At 38.2% G+C, this 27382-nt stretch overlaps 1 protein-coding gene across 1 annotated transcript in view; it reads right to left on the reverse strand.

The window, feature by feature from the left end:
• The window catches only part of ZNF366 (zinc finger protein 366), a 33103-nt gene extending 19067 nt beyond the window's left edge, over window positions 1-14036 (reverse strand). Inside the window, exon 1 of the mRNA XM_079330031.1 lies at window positions 13879-14036. The gene's annotated coding sequence lies outside the window, so the exon portion shown is untranslated. The remainder of the gene's footprint in view (window positions 1-13878) is intronic.
• Window positions 14037-27382: the final 13346 nt, after the last annotated feature.

Here is a 27382-nt window from a genome sequence, read left to right on the forward strand (position 1 = left end):
TCCATGAAAGAGGAAGAGAGTTTAATGCAGAATATATATCACCATTTACTTCATGTGGACTCATTTCTAAGACAAAGGATTAAAGAAAGTATGTAAATGAAGCTATTTATTCAGTCTACAAGCAAATATGTTCTTACAGTCCCCAGTTAATACCCAGTATTGGAGTCAACAGCTTATTTTCTTAAGAATATAGTAGAATCAAGATTCTGCTTCCTGGATGAAAGTATTTTCTGTCTATAGACTAATAATATATCCAGTCATAAAAATGTGAGGTTATGAAAGTTTCTCCAATTTAAACACTGGCTACAACTCTTATGATTTTTCTCCTGGGCAACACAATCATAAATCCAGAAAAAAGGCTAAGATGAGTGAAAGAGATATGACAAAGGTGAAAGGGTTACTTTATTAGGAGGTTTGCACTTATGTTTGCACTTTCAGAAGAAGATGAAATAGACAAAAGCATAGGAAGTCTAAATGGGGCCAAATTGGCTGTACAGCTTATTTTCTCTGGAAAAGAAATTTCATGTTTAGTTGAACATGTAGGACTGTAGAAACTACACCCTTTAAGAGTGCAATTCTGCTCTCCTTTTGAGGCCTGAAATATGGGCATTTACAAGAAAAGAATTAAAACTAACAGCTGTTTCTGTTGGATATCATAAGGATTACTGACAAAATTAATGCTATTTTGTTTCTTGAGCAAAAGTTCAGAAGTTGGTGAGCTTCAGCTTTATTGAGCAACCAGCTGGGTTTTTTCAAATCACTGATTTTTGTCAACTGGTATTATGTCAATAATTATCATTATCTTAATAGGTTTCATGAGCCCTTAGTCTACTTTTCAAAATATGTTTTGGTTTTCAATTTACTCAGTTATACAGCTGTTGAACTCAGCAGCAAATTATTTACACAGTTTTCTCTCATTTGCTATTTATGTAATACTTGCATCTGTCTCAGGATCTGACAGAGGAACTTTATTATCTGAATTAATTTCATTTCAGCAGTGAAAATCCCTACTGAATCTAGACTGCTTTAACTAATTTGTCAGACTTTGAAAATGCTGAGAATACCTGCACTAAGGTGAAAATGTCCATTACAGTAAGCAAGTATTTTTGGGTAGTGTGCATCTGATCCCTCCTTACAATTTTCCTAGTTATTTTCCTTCAATGAAAGCATGAATCCTTCTAGGCAGAAGGCAATAAAACATGTCCAAACCCACATCAGAATTTCCCTAAGATCAGTGTCAAACCTACAATCCTATTCTTTAGGGAAGCCAGTGCAAGGTATATTCTCCATACGTGTTCTCCAGGCCTAAATATCCACATTTCTAGCAGAACATTTTGAAAAATGGACAGTATTAACATATATGGAGTGTATGGTAATAAATTCAATCTGAGTATACAAGCTCTGTGCATATTATATATAAACTAAGTATATATTAAGTCACCCAGATCAAAGCCTTCAAGTTTCTATGCTGCAACATTTGAAGTTAACTTCAAAGATTATTTATGTTTCAAATGAAAAGAGCATTTCTTCTGCCATAGTCTGGAGCTGGGAGAAGTCAAAATTTTGGACTGCCTTGTGAAATTTGGACTGACTACCTTGTAAAAATAACTATGGATTTACAGAAAGTATCCAAAAATCAGGTAGTGAAGATGCTGATGAGGAGACACAAATATACTGCAAGTTTTTAGAAAAACAAACCCAAGCTGGGAATGATAGTCATTGCATTTAGTCAAATCATTTTCAATAGCACTTACTACAAACACTTGTTTTCTCAGTCTCACATGCATGTAGACCTAGTGTCAAATTAAGTCCATGATTTAACCATTAACTTAATTGTCTATGGATATAAGGTTTCTTTCTCCTTGCCTTTTACAAGGGATATGTCTGCTTAAATGGAGAGTGCTACCAAGATAAAAATACTGCCATAAACATTCCTCTTCCCTTTTTGGATTACCATCACTAATGGACCTGGAATTCTAAATAAGTAAATAATTGTTCATGAGCATGATCTGGAATGACTGAAAATGAGAAGTGGACCAGATCAGGTTTTTTCTTCCTACATTAGTATTGTAGTACTAAGAACATCACTGTCTTTTCACTTCTCCCTGGGAAATTACCTTTGTCTGCTGGTAGCAGGCTTCAGGATAAAACTTCTTCTTTCCATCAACAGATGTGGGGGTTTTTTCCTCAGTGAATACTTGGTAAAAGAAAAGTAATAACCTCTGTAATTCTTTATAAGATATAATCAGACCTCACTAAGGGCTGTGGGAAGACTTTCAATGGACCTGAAAGTACTGTTCACAGTTTTCCTTATTATTTGTTATGGGTTCTACTGCCCAATGAGATAGGAACCCATATATTCCTTAAACAAATGAAAAAAAATACTTGTATCTACAAAACATATGTCAGCAAGTAGCAACCTTTGCAGACAAGCTTAATGATAATCAAACACAGTTAGTTGATTAAAAATCTGAAATCTTGATGTGACACAGTAAACAGAACAACAAGACAACAGTAAACAGAACAACATATCCTTTCAAGGATATCTAATTTATTAAATATTTTTTCCTCTTCATTTGCTATTTTGGTATCATCCTAGCTTCATGTTGGAAGTTCAGTCATTTTAGAAATTCTTTCTGATCGAAGGACTTCCTATCCAGCATAGCTTTATTGATATTGTCTAGGAGGTCTCACCAATACAAAGAAATGGGTCTTCTCACAGAAAACTGTGGAGTAGAAATAGTCTCCCTGAATTGTCTTTGCTCCTCCCAAATGTTAACATTTTAACTTGCATAATTATTTGTACATTAGCTGAGAAATGCAGAAGTTTAACATACCCATTTGCCTACACTAACTGTAGTCTTTAAACTCATCTTGGATTTGTGTTTAACTTGTTTTCATTTGTTTCATTCTTTGTACTCATATTTAGAGAACAAGACACTATGAGGCACTTCCACAAGAATATAGTTACTTTGGTATTTGTTATAATAGCGACAAAGCCTTAAAATAGTATCAAAATGATACACATTCACTTTTCCATAACCTACAAATTATTTTTGTTTTGATAACTGCTGAAAGTATTAAACTAGATCTTCAGATTTCCTCTGAAAGTCTGGAGCAGTCCCACAGTGCAGCCTGGCAAAGCTGGAGTGCTCTTTGTGGTATCACATGCATTTATAGGGTTTATAGCATAATTTGTGTTCCATGTTTGCATTGATTAGATTTAAACCAAAAAAAAAGTTGTCAAATGTTGTAGCAAGGTAGCTGAAGATATATTTCTTCTTTCCAGAGTGAGTGCTTAGCTGCCAGTTTAGCAAAATTATTTGCTATCCCTCTTGTTGCTTTTACGTGTGCTTATTCTTGAGACACCTTTGCTATCATTCTCTCTACTCTTCCCTTGCTTAACAATGGAGTGGGTGAGGGTGGCAGAGCAGTATGTCTGGGTTACCCACAGATCATCTACCCTAGCAGCTTCCTGGCAATGCCTCTAGCAGTACTTAGCCCTGTGCACCTCTCTAGTTTTTTCAGGTTATGAACAACGTAGTTTTTGAGTTTAGTTTAGGCTCCTGGTTTAGTTCTTTATTTTTATTTTTCTTATCCTCCTTCCTCCTTTTTTTCCCTTTTTTTCTTCCTCTTTGTGAGTTTTCTTAGTCCTCTTACATGTTCTTCCCCCTTCACTTCTGTATTCCATCTGTTGTTCACTCCCTCTCTATTTCTATACTCTGTTTGCTAAAATGATCAGCAAAACAGAGACAACCTGCATAATGAAATGAATGTTAAGTCAACAGACTCTGAAGTGTTAGCTGCTCGCACAAAGTCACCCTAAACCATAGCTACACATGATGGGAGCCTCTAAGGCACAGCAAATTATATGGTCTAAAAATGTGTAAGGGGACAAAGATTTTATGTCCTGAGCTGAGCACATGCATCTGCCTGATTTGCTGGTACTAAGATAAAATTCAGAATGGCTTTGTGGTGCAAAGGAGAGGGAACAGCAGACCCCTGAGTCCACTGTGTAGCTCTGCCCCATCCCTGCCCACAGCAGAGTGAAGTCTGGCCCAGTCTCCTGCCTTTCACTGTTCCTCCACAAAAACCTGCAAAGGGTAGCTTAGAGGAAACAGATCCTCTGGAGAGGCACAGGAGGATGTAAAACCAGGCATGTCAGCTCAGGCTAGCAGTGGAGTTAACCCAAGACACTGGTTTGTGAACAACACAAGAAACAGGAAGGCATACTATGTTAATTTTCCAGCCTGATTTTCAGGCATCTTATAAAACTTCCTGCAAACAGATTGTAACCTGAAGTTTCACCTGGGACCAGTCCAAACTCCAGAGGATTGGAGTCTGCTGCCACTAACGATCACATCTGACTTGCCTCTGCCCCCTGCCCTTGGCACTTGCACTTTTATTTATCTAAAGGTCCAGCTCCAGACAAAGGAGACCAGAATCGCCAGTACCTGGCTTCAGCCAGGGAACTCCTCTAAGAGGTTAGGGATGTTGGTCAAGACTTCTCAGGAGGGAAATTAAACAGTCTCCCATCTTGTGGCTGTTGTTTTTTCCCCAAAATTTGATCTTGTCAGCATATATTCAGTTACATGTAAGTATTCTTACAGGACTTGTTTCCCAAGAGCACATGGGCATAGCTATCCTGGGTTTTCAGACTCTGCTCAAAGCTCGGGGCTGACAAGGTTAGCTTGGCCCTAATGGTGACATTTGTAGCACATATAGTAGAAGAGTTCAAAATGTGCAAAGTGTATCTGGTGCCAGCAGACAGGGTGGAAAATGCAATTTGATCCTGCCCTCACTCAGCATTGGAATTAATGATGGATTGGCCAGTTCAATTAATTACCCATCCTAGGCAGCTGTCTTAATTTTCTCTCTGACATCATCTGTGTTGTACTGAAATAATTATGGGATATCTGGGGTGTAGCTGAGAACAAGATTTGGGATTAGACTACTGTGAGATGATGACAAATATACAAATTTTTTCCTTTTCTTAAGTTGATAAGGTGATTTCATGTCACAGGCAGGAATCATGGATGTGTCCCTGCCTTCATGAAGTACGTGGAGGCACTTTAATCATTGTTTATAGAAGTCCTATCACTCCATCCCTGTTTCCTCTCTTTCCCATATCTGCCCTGCAAATTAAAATAATACATTTTTGGTGCTTTAGAAATACTGCGTGTTAAATAGTTTTTCCTCTGGGAAATTATCAAATAACATCCACGAAGCTTTAGGATTTTTTGTCTCCATATAGATATGAAAAGAGATAGGGTGAAGAAAAGAACAAATTAATAATGTAAATATTGGGAACAATTTTGTAGTAAAATAGCAATGTTTGATAGAATGTAGCATCCTTAAAGAACACTTTGAGTATAATCTTTCCACCTACAATGCACAATCTTTAAACACAATAAACAGAACAGAGAGGGTATGAGCTGTTATTTTAAGAAAAATAACAGAGCTATGAAGAACATCCAAAATTAGAATGATCAAAAAAGCATGCCCTTCCATAACCCTCCTATTTGAGCTGTTATTTTGAAAGCAAACCTTTCACTGGCATTCATGACCTTTTAAAAGGAAATACACTGAGCTTTCCTTCCTACTGTAATCCCAGTGTCCTTATCACCTATGTGGAGGCCAGAGAGATGGTCTGCTCTCCTCCCATCTCTTAGTTGTCTTAAAGGGAGTCAAGGGCCACCTTCAGCTTGGTTCTTCAAGGCAGACAGCTGGCTCCCCCACCAGCAGTTAATGGCACCTTATGGGCACTGTGTATGCCTCAAAAAAGAAGGGACCAGATAAAATGTGCACACGTTATTGGAAAAGGGGCAAGGGGAAAAAGGATTGTATGGAAGGGATTCCATAAAAAGGTTCCAAAACAGATAAAGTTTTAATGAAAGGCTATGGTTTTTTTAACATGGAAGAGTACTATTAGTCCTCAGCAGGACCATTGCTTTTTGCATTTCTTTTGTGCTCAATTCCTTGTTTCACACAATTCAAAACTCATAGTGAAACTGAAGGTTGCTAAAGCAGTAGGTACCATGTGTTTCAGTGAGACATGCTATATCCTACAAGAACTGAAAGAAGAGAATTTCACCCACAAAGTGATAGAAAGGATTGTATATTTGTGTGTGTGTGTGTGTGTGTGTGTGTGTGTGTGTGTGTGTGTGTGTGTGTTTCTGTTTATAAAAACTTATCTGCTACCAAACAGATAGCACTTGTCTTGGTGTCCAGTTATTAAAACTAAATACCAGATAATGCTTTCCTATTCATTGAGGAAAGATGAACAAATTTTATTTCAGTTAAAGACTGAGCAGATTTCTTGCTGGAAAAGCTGCTTGGCTGTAAAGACTGATTAATCCTTATTAGCCTTTATTACTCTCTTGTAGTTAAGCTGGCTTAGTAATAACTTAGATATTTCCCTCTGAACCTAAGTGCAACAGAAAACACAGTAAAGGAATTAGGCATATCAGTGCTGTTCTTAGGACACAACTGTGTTTATTTTGTTGAGACCCAACAAGAAAAAAATAAGAATCATATCAACAAGACAGCATTTTAAAAGGCTCTTAAGGCAAATTGTGGATGCATTGGGAGGAACTTCTTTTGATACATCTGCACTCAGATTAGGGAGTTCTGCTTTCCAACCTTTTGTGCCAGAGCACAAAACCTCTGGTAAAGCTTTGAAACTGTTCTGAATATGTATTTGTTGTCCAGAAAAATGATTGCTTGCATATACATCTCACAATTTCATTCAATGAGGGTTCATTTTTTAAAGAAAATTTCATTTACTTTGAAGATAAAGTGTTTACTTCTTCAGTCCCAGCACAGAATGGCACTTTTATCTGATCATATTAAGTGTACCTGAAAGAGCAATTTAAGATACCTTCCTCTCTGCCTTTGCCCTTCACTTGTGATGCCAAACTTGAGTTCATGTCCTTGGCATGAATAACAAAAATACTTTCCCTCTCTGATCCCCAAAACACATCCTGCATATTGCTCTAAATAATTTTGTTAAGTTGTAGAAAGTTTTAAAAATAAGCACAAGTTTCTTGCCAAAACTGTAGAAAATCTGAAATTCAAAACAAATTTTATCTTGCTTCTGCAATTTTCATCGATTAGAAAACAAATTCCTTTGGTCAATATGGAGAAAAATCCTTGAGGTTAATTATTTTAAACTGAAACAGCTTTAAAATGCTAGCTTTACTGAATTCAATAAACTAGCATATTGAGTGAGAAAAACAGCTCAAACTTAGCCAAGTATCACCAGCAGATACTGGAACATTGACTAGAATCACAAATAAATAAGCAATTACATTTTGAAAAAAAAAAAAAAAGTGAGAAGAAAATCAGTGTAGTTTGAAACCTGAAATTCTGACCATTTCCCACTCTAGTATTAGTCCTTCACCATGAGTACAATGAAGACTTGCTCTGCATATTAACTCAATTCAGATCTTCATCAAAAACAAAAGGAAACAAAAAATCGCATCAAACCCCTGTGTCTGTACAGCCTGCCTAAGAATGGCCAAGTAGCATTATAAAATGAAGTTTTGTGAGAAATCACCATATGTATTAATGTAAATGTCTCTACCAGTCCCTACCCACACCTCCATAACCCCACCACCAGGACCTTTTCCCTGGAAAAACAAGTATCACATACGAAAACCTGGAAAAATTAAGGAATTATTGTCGTCTTTTAGGAGGAATAGCAGGTAAGGCTCTGGTCTGGGCATTGGAACATTACCCAGTGGATTCTGCCATGACTTACTGTCCTAACCAGATTCACTGCCTTCCACTGGGAGCCTGTTCATTGTTTTTTAGCAGGAAACAAACTAGTCAAAATTCTTGTAGCAAGTCACCAGGGTTCACCTGAGTCCTGATCATGGTCCTGCAGAATCCAGTAATACTCATTTATCTGTTTTCTTTGTCTGTAGCTGTAGTTTAGGTGGAGTTCACTTTCTGTTGCATGTGAAGAAATCAATTAATGTCTTAAAAATGAAAGATTGGTATTTCCATTTTTCTGGCAGAGGAAAGAGGAGTTGGTGAGCTCCATTTCTCTAATATATGTGACTCTTTCTGTGGCATCCTGACAAAATGCTTCCTACACACATAAAATTATTCCAGAAATCTTGGTGACTTCATATTGTGAGTGCAGAATTATGCAGGAAAACTGTTTTATATAGCATTCATACTGGCATGATTCCTGACTCAATGGTTCTATAGAAAATATGTTTTACTGCTCATTTATAAATGGATGGGCTTAATTTCTGGTGAACCTAAAAAGAAATTGTTGTCAGTTTGCTCTTCCAGGAGGTCCTCTACAGTTTTCTAGAATTTCTATCACAGGATAATGGTTTTGGACAAATACAGGATGATCTTCACAGCTCCAGAAATCTGCACTAAGGAACTGACCCAGCATGGGCTGGTGCCTACCAGATGCTTCAAACAACTTCTGCTGTTCCTTAGAAGCTGACAGATGCTCTAAAAACAGGTCATTCCTTCCCTTTCCACCTCCTGATATTGTTTTCATTATACATGTACTCTAAATACTTTTAAGAAAAAGCAGGCTAGTAGAAAAACATTCTGCTAACTTGAAGTATCATATGACAGATGCCTCCTTTTCAAATAATGCCCTCCAGGAATTTTTATCTGGAGCTGGAACACCAAGCTGAAACACTACATGCCTTACTCTTTCCAATTGACAAAGTCTTTAGCAGCAGATTCAGCACAGAGCCCACCATGAAACAGGAAGTTTTCATCACTGCAAAAAGGGTCCAACAGTTAGAGTGCAACCCTAAAAAGGGAAGACTGAAGTATAAGTGGCTCTTTCACAACTAGGAATAGCAACAAATGAATTAAAAGGAAGGCTAGAAATCTTCTTTTCCTTCCCAGTCAACACTTGTGGCTTATCAGAGGGGCTGGTGTCAGAACAGGAAGGGGCAAAAGCACAGGCTTCTCTCCCAGAGCCACCACATCCAGTCCTCTGTTGTGGGAAGACCAAGACTCTTCCATGCAGGGAAATTAAGCAGTGTCTATTCTTCACCAAGCCACCAGACAGAGACTGTGTGGGTGATGCACTTGCTGTGCATCAGCGTCCCTTCTACTACAGCATCATTCAAAAAAACCAGCTAAAAATGTATGCTCCTTCTCACAGCCTTACTTTCCATTTCAAACCAGTTATACCTGTCTCAGGCTCTCAGTAAAAGGTGATGTTATCAGTGTAGGACCTCCCTTTACCTTGTCGCTTTTAGTAATTAAGCCAATCTTCAACTTTGTATTTTTCACTTTTCTCTGAATTCTAGTGCTTCTAATGAGCATATGCAGATGAAAAGTTGAGTGTTTCCAAGTTTACTTTTTTGAAGACTGACAAGGGAAAAACAGGTTTTCAGGAAACACACTTTTTACCCTGAGATTTTTTCCTTTAAATCAAATGAGTTCCTGCACATTCACAAAGTAGAAGGAAAATGTGTTCATGTTTTAGATTTCATGGTAGAAGAGGGAGGAAGGGAAGAGAAATTAAAAATAGAGTGGTATTTTCATCCTATATTTAAATTATAATGAGTTTTTTCTAACATAAAAAAGCAGGAAATTAGAAATTAAAGTTAAAAAATATATATTCACAGAATTTCTTCTCATAAGCTCCAGAGCACAAAAAATATTTTTGTTTGCTACATTATTACTTAGTTTAATTACTACCAGTGACATTACAAGTTTTTACAGTACATTAAGAGTTGTTGATTGAAAAAAAAAAAAGCTGTGCTTCACTTATCAAGAGCAGAGTAATATGTATAAAACCATTTGTTTTACAGAAGCAAATCAAAATGTTTTTGCATTTAGAAGGAACTAAACCAATGATTAAGTAATATTTTCACTGGATCATTAGTATTTTAGATGTCAAGCAAGAAGGAGTAGTCCCTGTCAGGTAGATATACACAAAAAATGCACATCCAGCATGCAACTCAATGTATGTTTTAAATAACTGCTGAGGATTTACTTAAGCCTTTTCATTGGATAAAAATCTGAATATAATTTATAAAATGCCAATGCATTTTTGCAGCAATGGAAAACTGCAGTCTTAATTTCAGAATAACAAATTTTCAGCAAAAAATGAAGAATCCCAACTAAATTTGTATGTCTTTTTCCCCCGGGTATGTTCCTTTCTTTTCAAAGACTTTGCATTATTTGTGTCTCCATAATTCTTTCTTCTCCAGGATGACATTCATTTCTTTTTAGTGATCTTCTGAGATCGTAAGCTAGATCAAAGAAAACTACTGCACTTAAGAAGAAAGTAACTGTTTGGTTTTAATAGGTGGTTTGTTCTTTAAAGTTTGTTGGGTTATAAAATTAGGCCATCAAACAAATTAATAATTAACAACCCGTAGCAGTGTCACAGCACTTATAAGGTCTGTTTGAAGGAGCAGTTTGATTGGATTAGTTGGCACTGAAGAACATGCATTGGTGATCAGAAACTGTGGATCATTTTTTATCAACTAGTAAGTAAGATGTTGCCTTACACACCCCTGATTTGTGTCCTTTAACCACAGCACAGAAAATCCCTATTACCTTATGCAGCTTTTCTGCTTTTGTTTCTTATGGTGCCATTCTGCTGACATGTGCACAAGAATAGAGCAGCCCACTCAGAAATATTTCTACACCATTGAGTCGTGGCAGTTTCAAAGACTGAAAACAATGTAAGTGCTGTCTGAGACACATACTCTTCTGTCTCTGTGTATGGGGCTTGTCTTGGATTGCTTCCATGATTCAACCTCTCATGCTAATCCTGTTCTAAATCCTGTATATCTCTTTAGCACTACTAGGAACAAGACCTTAAAGACACAACACTGCATTTATCTGTGACATGCACATCATGTCTTTCAAATCTCCACTATCTTCTCTAGACCTTGATAGTCCTAAAACAAGGCTCTTGCTGATGTGCTTGTTTGTAAGAATGAAAAACAATTTTAAAAACCAACAAAGAAATCTCTTTGACATTCAATGCTTCAAATTATCTCCCAGTTAGAAATGTACAATACATGTGCCAAAATGTTACTAGGAATGTGCTACTGTTCTGTATCCAAAAAGTCTCAATAGTTCACATCATTAAAGAAGCTGGTCTTAGATATAAAAAGACAACTGACATTTACAGAAAGATTTCTCTTAGCTACGATGCTTTTTGTACCAGACCTGTTCACTTGGGATTTCCAGGGCTACATATTGCTTCTGTAACCTCTCTGCTATTACTGGTGTAGCTTTATTCTTCTATTTCCAAATAAAGGTAATATTATTCTATATTTTATTTCATTATAACTGAGAACATATCAAATGGAAGTAATGGCTTTAAATAATTCTCTGAGCAAATACATGCACTGACTGACCATTTACTTATTTATGTTATATACATAAATATGGCTATTAGCATTAGAAACAGTAATATTTTAAGCAAAATAAACACAAACTGTCTCTTTTTTTTCTTGACTTCTTTTGTGAGTATTTTTTTGTAATTTTAAGAGTTGAGTCATTAACCATTAACAGTCCAGTCTCTCACAAATATTGGGGTGAATAACTGAAAATTCATCGCAGAGATATTCAATTTGTGCTGTAAACTAGAAGCAAATCTGCACCCAATACAGACTCAGACTGTACCTTTCTCTGCTGTAAATATCTCAGTGATGTAGGAATAACATGTCAGCCAAAAAATCATCTTCCTGACATCTCTAGAAAGATATTAGCTCTGTCACAAGCTCCTGTTGTACCAAATCATGTTACAGTAGTTCTTGCAATAAATTATATAAAGCAAAAATAAATAAACTTCAAAGGATTGCAGAGATGTATTTTTAAAGGAAGTAAACCTAATAGGTAAAATATAAGAATGAAATGCAAAATTCAAGGTCTGTTTTTTACTGTCAAATTACTAAACATTCCTTTAAAAAAGCTCTTTGGACTTATTATTGAGAATTGGGTTTTTAAAAAGTGTGTTTTTGTTCACCTGCTGTTTTCACCTGCCTTTGTTCACCTACTATGATTTGAAAAATTTGTTCATATTTATGTATTTTATGTATGACAATGTCTCAGAAAAAAAGATTTATTAGAGAATACACAAATGTTTATAGTCTTCAGAAATAAAATCTGTACCTAAAGGCTGCAGCTTGCTTTTACCTACATGGCAAACTAAATTTCTGAACCAACCAGACCAAAAACTTACAACTGATTACAATCCAGACTAATACCCTGCAGTTCAAATAAAATACCACCACAAACCCAGAGCTTATGTAATTTTCTGTGTGTGTTTGGAAGACTCCTATAGGTCTCACTTGGTGTAAAAACTGGTATTCCAGGTGTCTGACACATAACTGTCAAAATAATTGCCCAAATCATGTCTTTAATTTGCATCTGTATATAGTCACATAAAAATGAACTCAGACATCCCAAGGAGAAGGTGTGGTAAGTGGTTTTCACAGCAAGACCTGGCACACCTTTGTTATGAACAGATAGAAAATTGTTTGTGACTTAGTATAACCAAATAAACCATTAACTCATACCAAGCTAGAGAGTGGCAACATTCAGCTAAGGAGTTCAAGAAACAAGTTATTTCCACCTCCTTTGGCAGAACCCCCTTTGGCTGCTCCCAAAGCAAAAGGAATCTGCAACTTACCCAGAAACTGGGCTGAACTTGTGGTAGTTCATTCCTTGTTATGGAAAAACCCGCAGAAAGACACCAGAGAGAGGGAGGCAGAAAGTCCTTTCCACTAGTTGTTTCAGTGAGGGGTGGGAGCAGGAGGCTGTACCAGGGCAGAAGCACAGGAGCAGGATTTGGAGTGGGGCAGCTGGAGCTGCCTGACAGCCCTCTGCAGTGTCTGCCCACCATTTGTAGCCTCTCTGTCTAGGCTCTGGGCATCCTGCAGAGGACCCTGCACTTCAGAGAGCAGCAGCTTGAAGAAGTACTTAATCATAAAATGAGCCAATTCTCCTTATGCAAAGAAATGGACGTCTATCCTATTTCTTGCCCCACCTCTGCATTCTGTTTCAATAAAAGTGTTCATGCAGTATTTGAAACACTCTTGCATTCAATCACGCATTTCACATGGCAATTCTGATCATTCTGATGCATTTATGATCAACGTGAAAAACATTATTGATGTCTACGAAAATGTAAAAAAGGGATATGCAATTGAGTCCATCCTACTACTGATGTGAGTGATCAGCCTCAGAGTTGTTATGTACTGCACGACATGAACTTTTTCTTTTGTTTTGTTTTTTTCCAAGTGAGATCCAGGAACCATCTTACCACCTCTTAAATGTCATTGTTCCAAGACTAATCATACACACAGATGAGTAGAGATAAACATGTGTAATAACCCTAAACACAATGCAGTTTGAAGGGAACAAAAACAGCCCCAGCAATTCTTCTCCCAACACAGCACAGGCTGGTGTGCTGGAAAAGACTTCAATACTGGCAGATGATAAATGAAATACATTGATTCCTATATGACACAGTTCCTCTCTATATTTTAACAATGGCCCAGTGAATCTTGCTGAAACTGTTGGAATAAAGTTAGTGAAGCCTGTAACAAGATTCTGGACAAGCAGGACTTATATATGCAAAATTCACAGCAGATTATATTATGAATATTATCAGCTCCATTAGAAAATACTTCCTTATCTGCATAGGTTAAACCATATGGTTGTAGCACCAGTATCTAAAAACAGGACTATAGGTATCTCTGGCGTAAAAAGACTGCTTGTTAATGCATATGGCTATTATTCGTTTATCAGTTAAACATTTTTCTGATTAACGCCTGTTCTTAATACAAAAGCATATATATATATATATATCTATATTGCACTTCTAAAGAGTTAACCATAAAAGCATTTTACTTAACTTACCAGTTGTTGAAGCTGGAAGGAGTCTTGCCCTAAACACTACCTGCTCTTATGTTTGTCATATCTGTCTCTCTCTCCCACTGTACCCCCCGTGCAGAGATTGCAGTAAACTTAGAAAACTATCAGGGACAATGTTTGAAATGACTTAAGAAGGAGAACAGGAACAATCATTTCGTTCTCTTTTTTTTCAGATGAGTACAGTACCTTCAGAAAGAAGGAAGGAAGGGAGGGGAGAGGAAGTCAACAACCCTTTGCTTTCCTGCAAAAAAATAAGGAAACAGCAGATAGCAATCTCATTTTCTCTCAAACAAAATGTTTGGAAAAATAAATATATCCAATCCAAAAGGAATTCCTCAAGCATTATATCTGCATTATTGGCTTCATAAAACCTTCTTTACAGCTTGTTATGTGCAACTACATGAAATGAATTTCTTAAGTAGTAGGTAGGAATAAGACACCCATATCTTATGCGGAACAATTAGCCGTAAGCTCACATGGATAATGAAGGCTTTTACTCTAGAGAAAGACTAATCATACATGTATACATAGATCTTGTTTCCATGGTGATATAGGTAAAAAAATGCCTAAACCCCCTGTTTACAGTGATCACAAGAAAATAGCACATTGGCTGTTTATAGAATGCTGTGGGGAAAAAGAAGGGTGGTGAAAGGGGTCAGAAAAATGGCAAGGATCATTGCCTGATACTGGCAGTGCAGTAATGAGCAATTGATCTCCAGGAGTGGCATTATGGAAGGCATACTGATTTATCCAAACAGAACCAATGTACTATGTTCTAGAAGAGATTTTATGCTTTCTTTTTCTTTCTTTCTTTCTTTCTTTCTTTCTTTCTTTCTTTCTTTCTTTCTTTCTTTCTTCTTTCTTTCTTTCTTTCTTTCTTTCTTTCTTTCTTTCTTTCTTTCTTTCTTTCTTCTTTCTTTGCTCTTTCTCTCTCTCTTCTTTTCTTCTTTCTTTCTTTCTTCTTTCTTTCTTCTTTCTTTCTTTCTTTCTTTCTTTCTTTCTTCTTTCTTTCTTTCTTCTTTCTTTCTTTCTTTCTTTCTTTCTTTCTTTCTTTCTTTCTTTCTTTCTTTCTTTCTTTCTTTCTTTCTTTCTTTCTTCTTTCTTTCTTTCTTTCTTTCTCTCTCTCTCTTTCTCTCTTTCTCTCTTTCTCTCTCTCTCTCTCTCTCTCTCTCTTTCTCTCTTTCTCTCTTTCTCTCTTTCTCTCTTTCTTTCCCCATTAAACACATTTTGACAATCATGTACTAGCCAGCTGGCTGGAGTCATACTTGGGATAAGTTTAGCCCATTGTGCTCCACTGTGTTTTTGTTTGCTTGTATCTTTCCCCCTAACTTTATCTATCATCCGAAGGTCACTTACAATGATTAGATGCTCCCCTTTTTTTTTTTTGCCATTAATTTTTTTCATTCTAACATACTTGCCAGTAAACACCTTCACACAGTCATGGAGCTGTGTGTTTAGCTGGTCTGGTAATGCAGTAGTGAATATCGAGCTGCTCCTCAACAAGCAATTTGTGTTGATTTCTGTGAAACACTTTTTTTAAAAAAAAAGGCTTTTCAAAAGCCTCTCTCCTGCAAGAATCTCCTTTTCAATAAGATTTTGCTCTGGAAGCAATATCTAGGTCAATGCTGTTGAAATAATTTAGATTACTGCTCTAAGTCCAGTTTTATTGGAGGAACAAGCTGCTATGTTATCCCATAAAGATTACTATTTAATTTATTGTACAATAACAAGAATTGATAGGCTTTAAACCAACACAGGAAGTTGTTCCTTAGCACCTGTGTTCCCTTATGCAATTTCTGGTGCTATTTCCTGACGGTATCTAGCTATTATTTGGTTGGAGAGGCTTTTATCTAAACATTCAGAAAATGAAATTTTTTACAATGGACATCAGCATTTGACGGAGCAGTGCAGGTGCTATGAGTGATCTCTGGCCTTACAGAACCAACAGAGTTTTCTGAAACAGGCAAAACCATAACTTGAGGGGGAATTCTAAGAGCAAAAGTGTGCAATGCACTTAGATTACATACTGCAAGTGAAGTCCTTAATTCTCCCTTGGGAATGGAGTTCCTAATCAAAGAGATCTCCTCTGCATACTGAGCACAAGAAAAGTAAGGAGGCCAGCAAAGCAATGTATTGTCCTGCAGGGTCAGTCTAATAGCATAAAGCCTGTAATTTTGTTTTGAAATTGTTTTTCATGATCTTGAAGATAGTGGCAGCTTCCAGGCCAGTCCAGACAGTTTAATTTATTTATTTTCCAGGCACAGCAGGCTAAAGAGACCCTGTATGCTGCCATTATGTAGCACCTTTGTTTCTCTCCGTTGGGAACCCAGTGCAACAGCCTATTTGAAAACCTGTACTGATAAAGTTAATATCATTCCTAAGTAAGTCTCTGAGCATATGTGATAGTCTGTGTAGTCCTCTGTGAAGGACTTAATTGTTGCAGCTATCCTGCGCTTCTACAAAGAGCAGCTTCTCTTTCCTAGAGGACTGCAAAGGTAAGGAGCTGGACACAAATACCTACTGAGTTCCTTTGACAGGTTATGAGACTTTACTATCCTGATTAAAGGGAAGACCCCCTGTAAGAGACCCCTACTTCAGCAAGGACAGCAGGAGATGTAAGGTCTTCCTTCACTTAATTATACCTCAAGTTCCATTGTCAGGAGCTCTTCCACCATTCAAGAGGTCAGGACTGACTCACTTGCCCCAATCAAGTCCCAGAAAGCAGCCACTGATGTACTTGACCTGTTCTTACTTTGGCCAATTTCTTCAAACTGCTGCCAGAAATCACAACCCAATGAGGTAAAGGCACTAAAACTGATTTTCATGCCAGAAAAATACCTTGCAAGGTCATATCTTTTGCAATGCATGTCTTTCACATGTCAGGTCAATCTACAACTACTGACTGTGGAGGGAAAAAAAAGCATGTACAAAATTATTAGTATCTAGAGTCATACAAATCAATTAACAAGGCACAACACTATGATAATTAACCAAATTGTAAGGGACAAGTTGTGTGGTTTTCAGAACATTTCTGGAGGAAATATTTGCCTGCTCTTTTGTTGCTTTTACTTTAACCTTTTCTCACTCCACTGTTATCTAATTGAAGGCACTGATAAAAATTCAGAGAGGTACAGTGTCAGCCTCAATGCAGTTAGATGAACACTATTGAGTAAATACTTCCTGGGTCTGGTACATGGTGTAAGGAGTGGCCATGAAAAAAGCCAGTATTGTGCTCATTGTGAAGATGAAGACAAAGAAGATTCCTCCAGTACCAGTCTGCATGATTAGACTAGACTTTTCATTTGATTAGTGTATATGAAGTTAAGACTCTTATTTTTTTTCTTTTTTGCTGCATTGAGGAATAAATTCTGCTTCACAGTCTCTTTACAGTGACAGCAGGGATATTTTCCTATATGTGAAAAATAAGAATGTAATAAACAAGTTCAGCCTCTATCCAACATAATGGAAGAGAACACAGAGGTAAATGCACCAGTAATAATATCCCACTTCATCCTGAGAAAATGAAACCAGACTTAAAGCCTGGACAAATTGACTGGTTTTCTTCATTGTTTTAGGACAATAATTATATATATCTGAACTGCCTGCTAAAAAATAAGATTAATATCTTCCTTCTGGTCTAAAGCATAACTGTGGCATTTTAGCAGAGTAAAAATAATTCAGTTGTCATTCAGAGACAAAAGTACTGAAGGACACCCAATTGTTTTGCATAAACCCCTCTCTTCTGTGCTTTCCTGGCCTCTTTTCTGCAATGCATGTTCAACACAGATTGTTCAGGAATAATCTGGCAGATCACTAATGCAACCAGAGACAGATACAGGATGAGTCTAGAGAACTCCTGTGCTGCAGCATGTGGAGGACATAACTCTAGTGACCAATATTAGGTCACTAGAGTTTTGCAATTTATTGTATTGTGACACAATAAACCTGCATACACTGGTACTCATTTAATTTAGTTTCTCAGTTTATAATATATTAGAATGCTAGGAGATATTACAAAGATTTTATGCTACTGCCTATCTTCTATTATTATAGTATGACCAGAATATTCTCATGAGAATGTGTTTGCACAGCCAAATTTACTACTGTTTTATCAATGTATTTCTTACTTTTGAGACAGGTAACACTCAATCATCACTTTAAAGAACAATTAATATTTTCAGACTATAACCTCTGGACCAACCATTTGTATGTCAATTGTTTTGGGGAGTGAAATGTGGAGATTTGTACCTAAGAGAGTAGTGCTCTTGGCAATAAATACCTTATTATAATTTAAAGTGGCCTTTATATCTTATCCTGAGCCAAGATAATTTCTGGTAAATGACATTGGCTGCAGTCTTTTAAAGACATGCTTTTCCTGTACCCTGTATGTAATCATCACAAATACCTTTACTAAAACAATACGATCAAAAGCTGCTTTAAAATTTGATGATCTGATTAAGAGGATGTGTTTTCATCTTTTAACATGCATGAAGTTATGAGAGCAGAATTGTGAGCCTTATTCAGGTCAGAGGTGGACAAGAACTTGGCTTTGGACAGTATAATTGAATTTGGTGCCATATTGAAGATCTATAACGTGTGGAAATTGACAAAATATCAAGTTTTTTTGTGATTTCTCAAAATGGCCATTTGACAGCAGTTTCACCTGCAGTTTTATATCTCCTCAGACTGGAAAAGAAATCCAGCATTTTTTCTGCTCTTTCTTGGTTATCTTGCTCAATTAAGTATGTTCATGGGCTTTGATGTCCAATTAATGTGCTGTAGTACTGAAATTGCTTGATAGGTTTACATGTGAAGGCTGGGCAACTAATGTTGCAAAATGTGTGACTCTTCAAAAAATATGAAGAAAAGGCATGTGTACATATTCTTCCCTGTATAGTGATGTTTCTTACCTTTTTAGATCTGATAATAGAACTGCTTCTTTTGGAAGCCTGATATTCTATATCAAGATTAATTTAAAAAGAGTATGAATTAATCTTTTTTTTTTTCCAATCAGTCTCCAGCTGCTGTCATTTTAATTTAAAATATTTTAGTCAGTTAAGTAATACAGTCTCTGTCTTATATAAAATGATTGGCAGTATTGCTTCTTGAGACATGCTTTCTGTCCTGACACTTTTCCCAAAGAATCCAGTGATTGTGCTACAGCTGAAGTTCTGTGGGCACTTTACTTTTCTGAGAGCAAAATGAAGAAGTGCTACCTAGTGGTGCACCTCTGGTTCATGGATGCCACACTGTAGAGACAAAAATTGTGTTTTCAAGGCCATTTTTACAGCCTGAGTGTGGGAGGGTGAGAGAGAATAGGAGATTATGAGAATAAGACAGGAAAAGGGGGGGGGAGGGAGGAAGGAAGGAAGGAAGGAAGGAAGGAAGGAAGGAAGGAAGGAAGGAAGGAAGGAAGGAAGGAAGGAAGGAAGGAGGGAAGGAAGGAAGGAAGGAAGGAAGGAAGGAGGAAGGAAGGAAGGAAGGAAGGAAGGAAGGAAGGAAGGAAGGAAGGAAGGAAGGAAGGAAGGAAGGAAGGAAGGAAGGAAGGAAGGAAGGAAGGAAGGAAGGAAGGAAGGAAGGAAGGAAGGAAGGAAGGAAGGAAGGAAGGAAGGAAGGAAGGAAGGAAGGAAGGAAGGAAGGAAGGAAGGAAGGAAGGAAGGAAGGAGGAAGGAAGGAAGGAAGGAAGGAAGGAAGGAAGGAAGGAAGGAAGGAAGGAAGGAAGGAAGGAAGGAAGGAAGGAAGGAAGGAAGGAAGGAAGGAAGGAAGGAAGGAAGGAAGGAAGGAAGGAAGGAAGGAAGGAAGGAAGGAAGGAAGGAAGGAAGGAAGGAAGAAGGAAGGAAGGAAGGAAGGAAGGAAGGAAGGAAGGAAGGAAGGAAGGAAGGAGGAAGGAGGGAAGGAGGGAAGGAGGGAAGGAGGGAAGGAGGGAAGGAGGGAAGGAGGGAAGGAGGGAAGGAGGGAAGGAGGGAGGGAGGAAGGAGGGAAGGAGGGAAGGAGGGAAGGAGGGAAGGAGGGAAGGAGGGAAGGAGGGAAGGAGGGAAGGAGGGAAGGAGGGAAGGAGGGAAGGAGGGAAGGAGGGAAGGAGGGAAGGAGGGAAGGAGGGAAGGAGGGAAGGAGGGAAGGAGGGAAGGAGGGAAGGAGGGAGGGAGGGAGGGAGGGAGGGAGGGAGGGAGGGAGGGAGGGAGGGAGGGAGGGAGGGAGGGAGGGAGGGAGGGAGGGAGGGAGGGAGGGAGGGAGGGAGGGAGGGAGGGAGGGAGGGAGGGAGGGAGGGAGGGAGGGAGGGAGGGAGGGAGGGAGGGAGGGAGGGAGGGAGGGAGGGAGGGAGGGAGGGAGGGAGGGAGGGAGGGAGGGAGGGAGGGAGGAAGGAAGGAAGGAAGGAGTTTGGGATTGTTTGTTATCTTATTTTGGGGTTGTATTTTCTTACATTTCAAGGTTTGTTTTTTCCCTCAAAATATTGGGCAGAGCAAACACTCCCGAAGTTGTCATTCATTTGGTGCTCCTATTTCATACATTTTCCCATATTTGCGGATAATAGTGGTGGCCCCATGCATGTATTAAAGACTATAGCTAGTAGTCACAATGTAAACTAATTGACTGTGATAGAGCATACGGATTGATACATGAGGTTACAGCACTTCAAAACTGTTATCAATAAATAAAAAGTGTTACGATATGTGGCCAAGAATAATTAGGGGAATAGAAAACCAGACCTCTTAGGTTTGTTAGATTAACCATCTTCTTCCAAAAGTTTAAATGGGTTTTCTTTTCATACCTTACTCTTTTTTATTTTGACATAACATTTTTGCTGAGACTGTTATTGTTTTGCAGAAAAGCATTTGATTAAGATTAAGGGAAAAAAAAAAAGAACCACAGGAAAAACCTCAGACTACACTAGAAGTTTTGTTACTAGGGTTCCATCAGCTCCACATTCACCTTTGGTTCATCAAGGCTGCTTGCTTTGGCTCACACACCATAAGCATACCCTGATACAACTCTGCTAGTTATCATTCTGTATCAGCATACTGCCAGAACACCCCTTCTGAGAAGTTACCTTCTTCCTGCAATGTTGCAGGGTTCCTGAATATTCCTGAGGAAGCTGTCTGTCTTTAATGTAATAATTTAAAAACAGCTCATAGATTATGAAGATCTGTTTCTTTCCTTTTCTTTTAATTCTCCCACATCTGCTTGAAATTTTATAGACTTCCTTTTTATCTTCCTTGCCAACAGGTGTCACTGAACCAAATACATGGAGAGATAATCACATGAAGATCATCTGTGTGTTATCAATAACCATTTGCTCCTCTAACCAACTAAGCAAACCAACTAAGTCTTCAGTTTCTGGCGCATCTCATTTGCACATCAACACAATGACCCTGAAGGGTAAGATTTGAAGCACTTAGCATTTGCAAGGCAAAACCACTCTTAGAAAAGACAAGAAATGTTCGTGTCATAGGCTTCTTATTGGATGCTGTGTCTTTCTCATAAAAACTCTAGCCTCACTAATCCCTTTGCCATTCCCTTGGGACAGCAGCTCCTGTTGCTGGAGTTCAGCAGAGTGGAGCTTCTGCACATGGTCTCAATATTTTTGACTACTTTGGACTTGTAACTGCAGGAGACAATACAGAAGAGCCTGGGGAGAGCCTGTGTGCCTGAGCTCCCAAAGAGTTAATGGAGAAAGAGACAGGATTGTGCAGAAGACTAGTCAGAGCACATATATGAGATGTCTAAAATTAGACAGTGTGAACACATCTCTAGGGAGCTTATGCTGCCTTAGATAAGCTCTAATTGTCTTATGAAGCATCCTAGGAGTTGATCACAGCTCGAAGGAGAAACTGAATCCACAAGAACCCTCACTTCTTTTATGGCTGTATCACTTCCCTCTCCATCTAGCCCTAAAATGTCTCTATGCCCTGGGCCTGTTGGAACATGAAGAAGAGCATGAGAGAACCTGCTATGTGTCTGTGAACTCCCTATCAGGCTTCTCAGTGCTAGCAGTCATTCTTGCAGCTGGGTTGCAATGGGGCAGGAATGAGCTACTGGTGACAGAGGAAGTGAAAATTTAGGAGAGACCTGCAGTGCTTTGGGAAGGAAGTGCTGAGGTCCAGAGACTGTGTGCTTATAAGTCATGTCTGGAACAATGATTCATCCATCCCAAACTAAAGGAATAGTGTCTGTTTGCCGGGTCACTTAGAAACTGCAACACTGCCACACACGATGCATGTAGCATGGTGAAATCAGGACTGCAACATCTTGAGCAGGTTCTGCCACCAAAATGTCATGTCATGAAGCTGCAGATGCATGAGTCAACCACTTTCTGAAAAATGCATGAGGGAGAAAGGGGAGAGATGACATTTTAGCCTCTCATCTCAAGGCCACCTGGCAGCCCTGCAAAGTTCTTGGATCAGCAGCTCCTCATCTAGAGCAAAGAGAGCTCGTGGGACAGCCAGGGACTCCTACCCTCTCTTTCCCTTGGGCAAGGCTAGAGTCAAGAGGTCTTTAGCTATGCCTTTCTTTAGCTGTCTTGCTGGTTTGCTGCTATGTGTCTTGGGGCAGCCCAAAGAGATAGACTTCCTGTTTTTATATCCTTTTTTGCTACAGAAGAAACATAGTATTTGGCTTAGATGTACTTGTGGGGTATTCCCCAAAGAATCAATAGATTTTATTTACATGTTTTGGATAAACCCTTAGGTAAGTAGATTGCAGCATATAGGCCTGGTTCTTACAGTCTAAAAATTTTACTTTCAGTGTGCAAATAATTCTCCCACCATAACTTACTGAGGGAAGATTTTCTCAACCTTACAGCAAAACATAGGACTGTAGTTCCTCAAATATAACCTAGTTCTTGCAAGGTGCTGAATTCACCAATCCTCATTAAAAAGAAGAAGTGAGGATGTTCAGCCCCATGCTTTGTGGGGGTCTCTTCTATTCCCAACAGGGAAAGTGTGATTTGAAGAGTGAAATAGTGAAGTTAGAACTCCAAAGATGAGTCATTGTCTTCATTGTCACAGCAAATGTCTGTGCTTCGGTGTTTTGCATAATCTGTTCCCAAGCTACATCTTCTCACCAGCTTTTAAAAGGTGTCCAACCTGGGATTTGAAATTCTAAATTCAATATTTAAGTGCTCAGGTTTGGTTTATGTGATTTGCTATTGGATTCAAAAACATATCAAGAGGTGAGTCTAAGAGTCTGGCGTAAGAGTCCTGTGCTAATTCTTCCAGCCTCTGATCTGCTTTTGATGACTTGCCCCATCTGCCTTACTTTAATGCATCAAGTGTTCATTTTATCCCAAAGTGACACATTTGATAAAAACAGTGTTCTATTGCTGCTGGATAGAAACTCTGTAGTTTAATATTTATCCTCCTCTTATAGGTTTTATCTGATGATAGGGATGGATTTTGCTAAAATAAACATAAATGCTCAATAAAATTATTTTCTATGTAGTATGCAGTGGAGATCCTACTGCTAGAAATTTTGAGGATGAGATGTAGCAAAGCACTGAGCTTCCAAAAGCCTGTAACATCTTTCCTTTTTGGAGATTACATTTTCCAGAATTAATAAAGGTCTCCCTGGGACTTGAAATGGGTCACAATGATAGACTGCAACAAATTGTTTACAACCTACCAGCATGAAAATACTACCAGTTAAGCTTTGTGAAAACTCACAGGAAAACTCTTCCAGCTACCAGCCTCAGCCTTACATGCTTACCTTGTCACACCCAAGGGAAGAAAACTATGTTAATACATAATTATGCTATTACTATATTACTATATTACTATATTACTATATTACTATATGCTATTACTATATTACTATATCTGTTTTGCACACAAAGTGTCTGTAGATCTCTATTTATTTTTAATTTCACTGCTTGGTAGGCTTTACTCCAGACAAGGCCCTTTCCAATTGGTAGGGCCGAGAGCAGGTTTTCCTCCTGAAATCCACAGAAGTGCCCATCCCTTGTGGCCACGATCCAGACATGTGCTCTCCTCATCCACCCTGAAATCAGGGTCAGCAACATGGGTGTCTGTCTGTCTGTCTGTCATTACTGACTGTGCCCTGAAAAAATGCATCCTGTCAAGATGAATTGGGAGAGGAATAGGTACCCAACACTCTTAGGCATGACTTAGGGTTGGAAACAAATCCACAAATTCAGCTACGCATAACGCAGGGAAAACCATGTTTCAGCAATTAGTTGAGTGCAGCTTCTCTGTCCCAAAGTGCAAAAAATAATAAAAATAACATAATTTTTTGGTATTTCAGTTAATACACCAAGGACTCAATAGTTGGTGTATGGTGTGTTTTTTGAAATCAATCAATTTTTTAAGACTGATCGCTCCCTGGAGATCTTAAAGAAAACAAGATTATTTTAAATGCCTGCCATTCCATTTGAATTGGAGCATTTTTAAAGGTTCATTTTATTTCTGTAGGATTTTGACTGTTATTATTTTAGTCCTTTTGAGTCTCAGTTAATACCATGCTGACTTTTCTGCAATTGAATCTGACATAAGCATGATATACGGAATAACACAAGTCTCTGAAGAGCAAACTGTGAACAGCTACATATTTCAACAAAAAGTGTCTATACCGGTAAATTTCCATATGAATAGATCTTTTTAATTTCCTGCAAGGTATTTAGAGGTTGAAGTATCTCATCCATGATTCCACTTTGATGCTCAGTGTCTGCGATACATGTGACCAAACCCGCTGCTGTGTACTCAAAATGCAGCACACTCATTTTTGGGAAGAGGTGTTAAAAACCACCCCTTTCAATTTGAAACTACAGGAAAATTGAGTTAACACAACACAGGTAAATCAGAATTTAACCAGGACAACATGGAGTAATTTCTTATTATTGGACAAAGTGCTGATGACTTTTAGTTGAAGCTCTGAATCCAGCAATTTTTACCACTTTGCCTGAGTGTAAATCCTTGCTTCAACAAATAATCTGTTACCAGTAAGTCATCAGCAAGAAGGCTTTGGAATAACTTATTAACCACTTCAGAAAGCTGTGCTAGTCAGGCAGTCTCACAAGAAGCTCCACAAAACATTGGGGATATTTAAGTGTGGCAATACATTTTCAAAGAGTGATTTAAAGACATGTTTGTGACATGATATATTTAGTATGAAAGAGAAGTAAAGGCTTTTTAAAAACCTTAGAACTTCCATTTGTCTTTAATTGCTTATTTATTTTCAGTTCTGTTTCATGTTTTCTACCATATCCAAGCTCAAAATAACTGTATATATTAACATACACATCACTTCAAGTTTGAAAGAGTATTGTTAAGAACCTCCATGGTGCTAGTTTTGTATTTATCTTACAGGCACAGGGAAATTCAAGTTCTTTTTTTTTTTTCTTCAGATTGCATGCACTTGAAAGATCAGCCATAGTCTGGCTCAACTTGTGGGAAGGAATTTTTTTATGGGTATTTAATTAGGAATAGTGAGATGAAATTAAGAGAAGGAAATTTTAGGATGGATGTCAGGAATGCCTCTGTGACTCTGTGTCTGCAAGACATTTTGAATTGTGAAATAGTCTTCAAAAGGAAAATCTGGAAACTCCAGCACTTACGATTTTTATGGACTACTATATAGTGGAAATTATAACACTGGAAACAAGCAAGCCCTGAGGGCAGAAAGGTGTTACACCTGACATGACTCTTGTGTTCTATATCCATAAGAGCACAAGCACATAAGCCTTCTGCAGCACTGGGGAGCCATGGCACAGCTGGGGACAGTGGGAATGCAGAGACAAGCACCAGGCCACTTTCACCTTTCTTGCTGGATGTGGGGGAACACATCTGTGTCTCAACACTGCTAGAGCTTCACTTCCATAAATGCATGTATCTCTTTGCTGTCTCCTCCCACTGCTGTGACAGTGGTGGAAAACTAGCATGAACATGCTTTGCTTAGAGCCAGGTCTCTGGTGGTGAAAGTTAACTACAGGAAATGTGTAAGTGTACAAAAGCTCAGTAAAATTGATGAAAATTTCGGTGCTGCTGTCTCTGATTCTGACTCCTAAATTAACTTTGCAGCTTTCCTCAGAGCACTTTGTCTCAACAACAAAAATTTTGTGTTCCTCTCTTCCTGTACTAGAGCTGCTGAAAATGCCAAAGGATAAGACTGAAATACCTGCACAGGAGCAGTCCCAACTAGGGAGAAAGAGAGCTCGTCTGATGCTGTGAGCATGTTGTTAGCCTTTCCATTTTGTTCCCCAGCTCCTGTCCAGAAATACAGGATCAACCCAGCACTTCACAGCAAACAGGTTATTGCCCTGTATACCACAAAAACCATTGCTATTTCCCTGGAAACTGTTTAAAATTCAGAGGTCATTGATGAGTGAGTGGTTGGTTTTTCCCTGGATGTGCTCTGCAGTATGTCAGTGGTTATCTAAATATGACCTCTAGTGTTCAACTCGCATGACAGTAATTTAAGAAAATTATTGTCTTACTAGACTTTCCTTAAGAAGATGGTCATCTTTTCTGGTTATCCCAATATCTTACTTGAAAAAGAAATTATTTAATTATTCTTGATCATAAAGTAAAATTTGTTGAAGATACTGCTTTCAAAGCACAAAATACTGGAATACTAGAGACTCACTTGAGGGTTTTAGAAGCAGTTGATACAAACCGGGAATAATCTACATTGAAAAATTATATTCTCATCTGCACCCAAAAATATTGTTAATGGTAGAGTATCAGTGTAAGCAATTGCACACTTTTATGCATTGCATTTAAGAACAGTGATGAGAATTCTATAGCACAATGGCTGGTACAAGATGATTGCTGAGAAAGGGCTTCTTTATTTTTTGTTTTGTTCTTGGTGCTGCCACTGATTTTCTGGTAAGTTTTTAATTTGATTATCTAGCTTCCATGTCCTTGTGTTTTCATCTTGACAAAATGCAGACACATTTTCTTGTATGAGGTTTGTGAGGTTTAGAAATTTTCTGTAAAGTTGCACAAAATTTGGATAAAAAGCAAAATAAAATTGACTGGTGGTCTGGTATTTTTTAAATTATAGGAAAGGACTGAGAGAATCTACATATATTCTATTTGCTTTAAACAGTCCATGACACAACATGGGACCATAGGCTGCAGAAGAGTGCAAGGCCACTAGATAACACTGGCAGTTGCGTGGTGTTAAGTGAGGAAGGGGAAAGGCTGCAGATGTCTAACACCTGCTCTGCTTTGAGCAGGGATTGACACAGTTGAACTTCTGCTTTAGTGATGTCTCTTTCTTCCTGCTCCGATCTTGCAATATTGCCACATGTTTTCCAGAAGGACAAACAGCAACAATATGGTCAAAACAGAGGTCACTGGAACCTTAGAGAATCTGCAGTGCTTTGCAATGCAGTCCTGTGCTGATTGTGTGAGTCTGTGGATACAGTTTATCACACCATGATAGAGAGGAATATGTGTGACATGTATTGTGAAAACATGTAATAGAGCCTCCTGCTTCCTGATGGTGTTTGTTAGCTCTGTGCACACAAACTCTA

This window comes from Erithacus rubecula (assembly GCF_903797595.1).
Source record: "Erithacus rubecula genome assembly, chromosome: Z".
NCBI classification, from domain to species: domain Eukaryota; kingdom Metazoa; phylum Chordata; class Aves; order Passeriformes; family Muscicapidae; genus Erithacus; species Erithacus rubecula.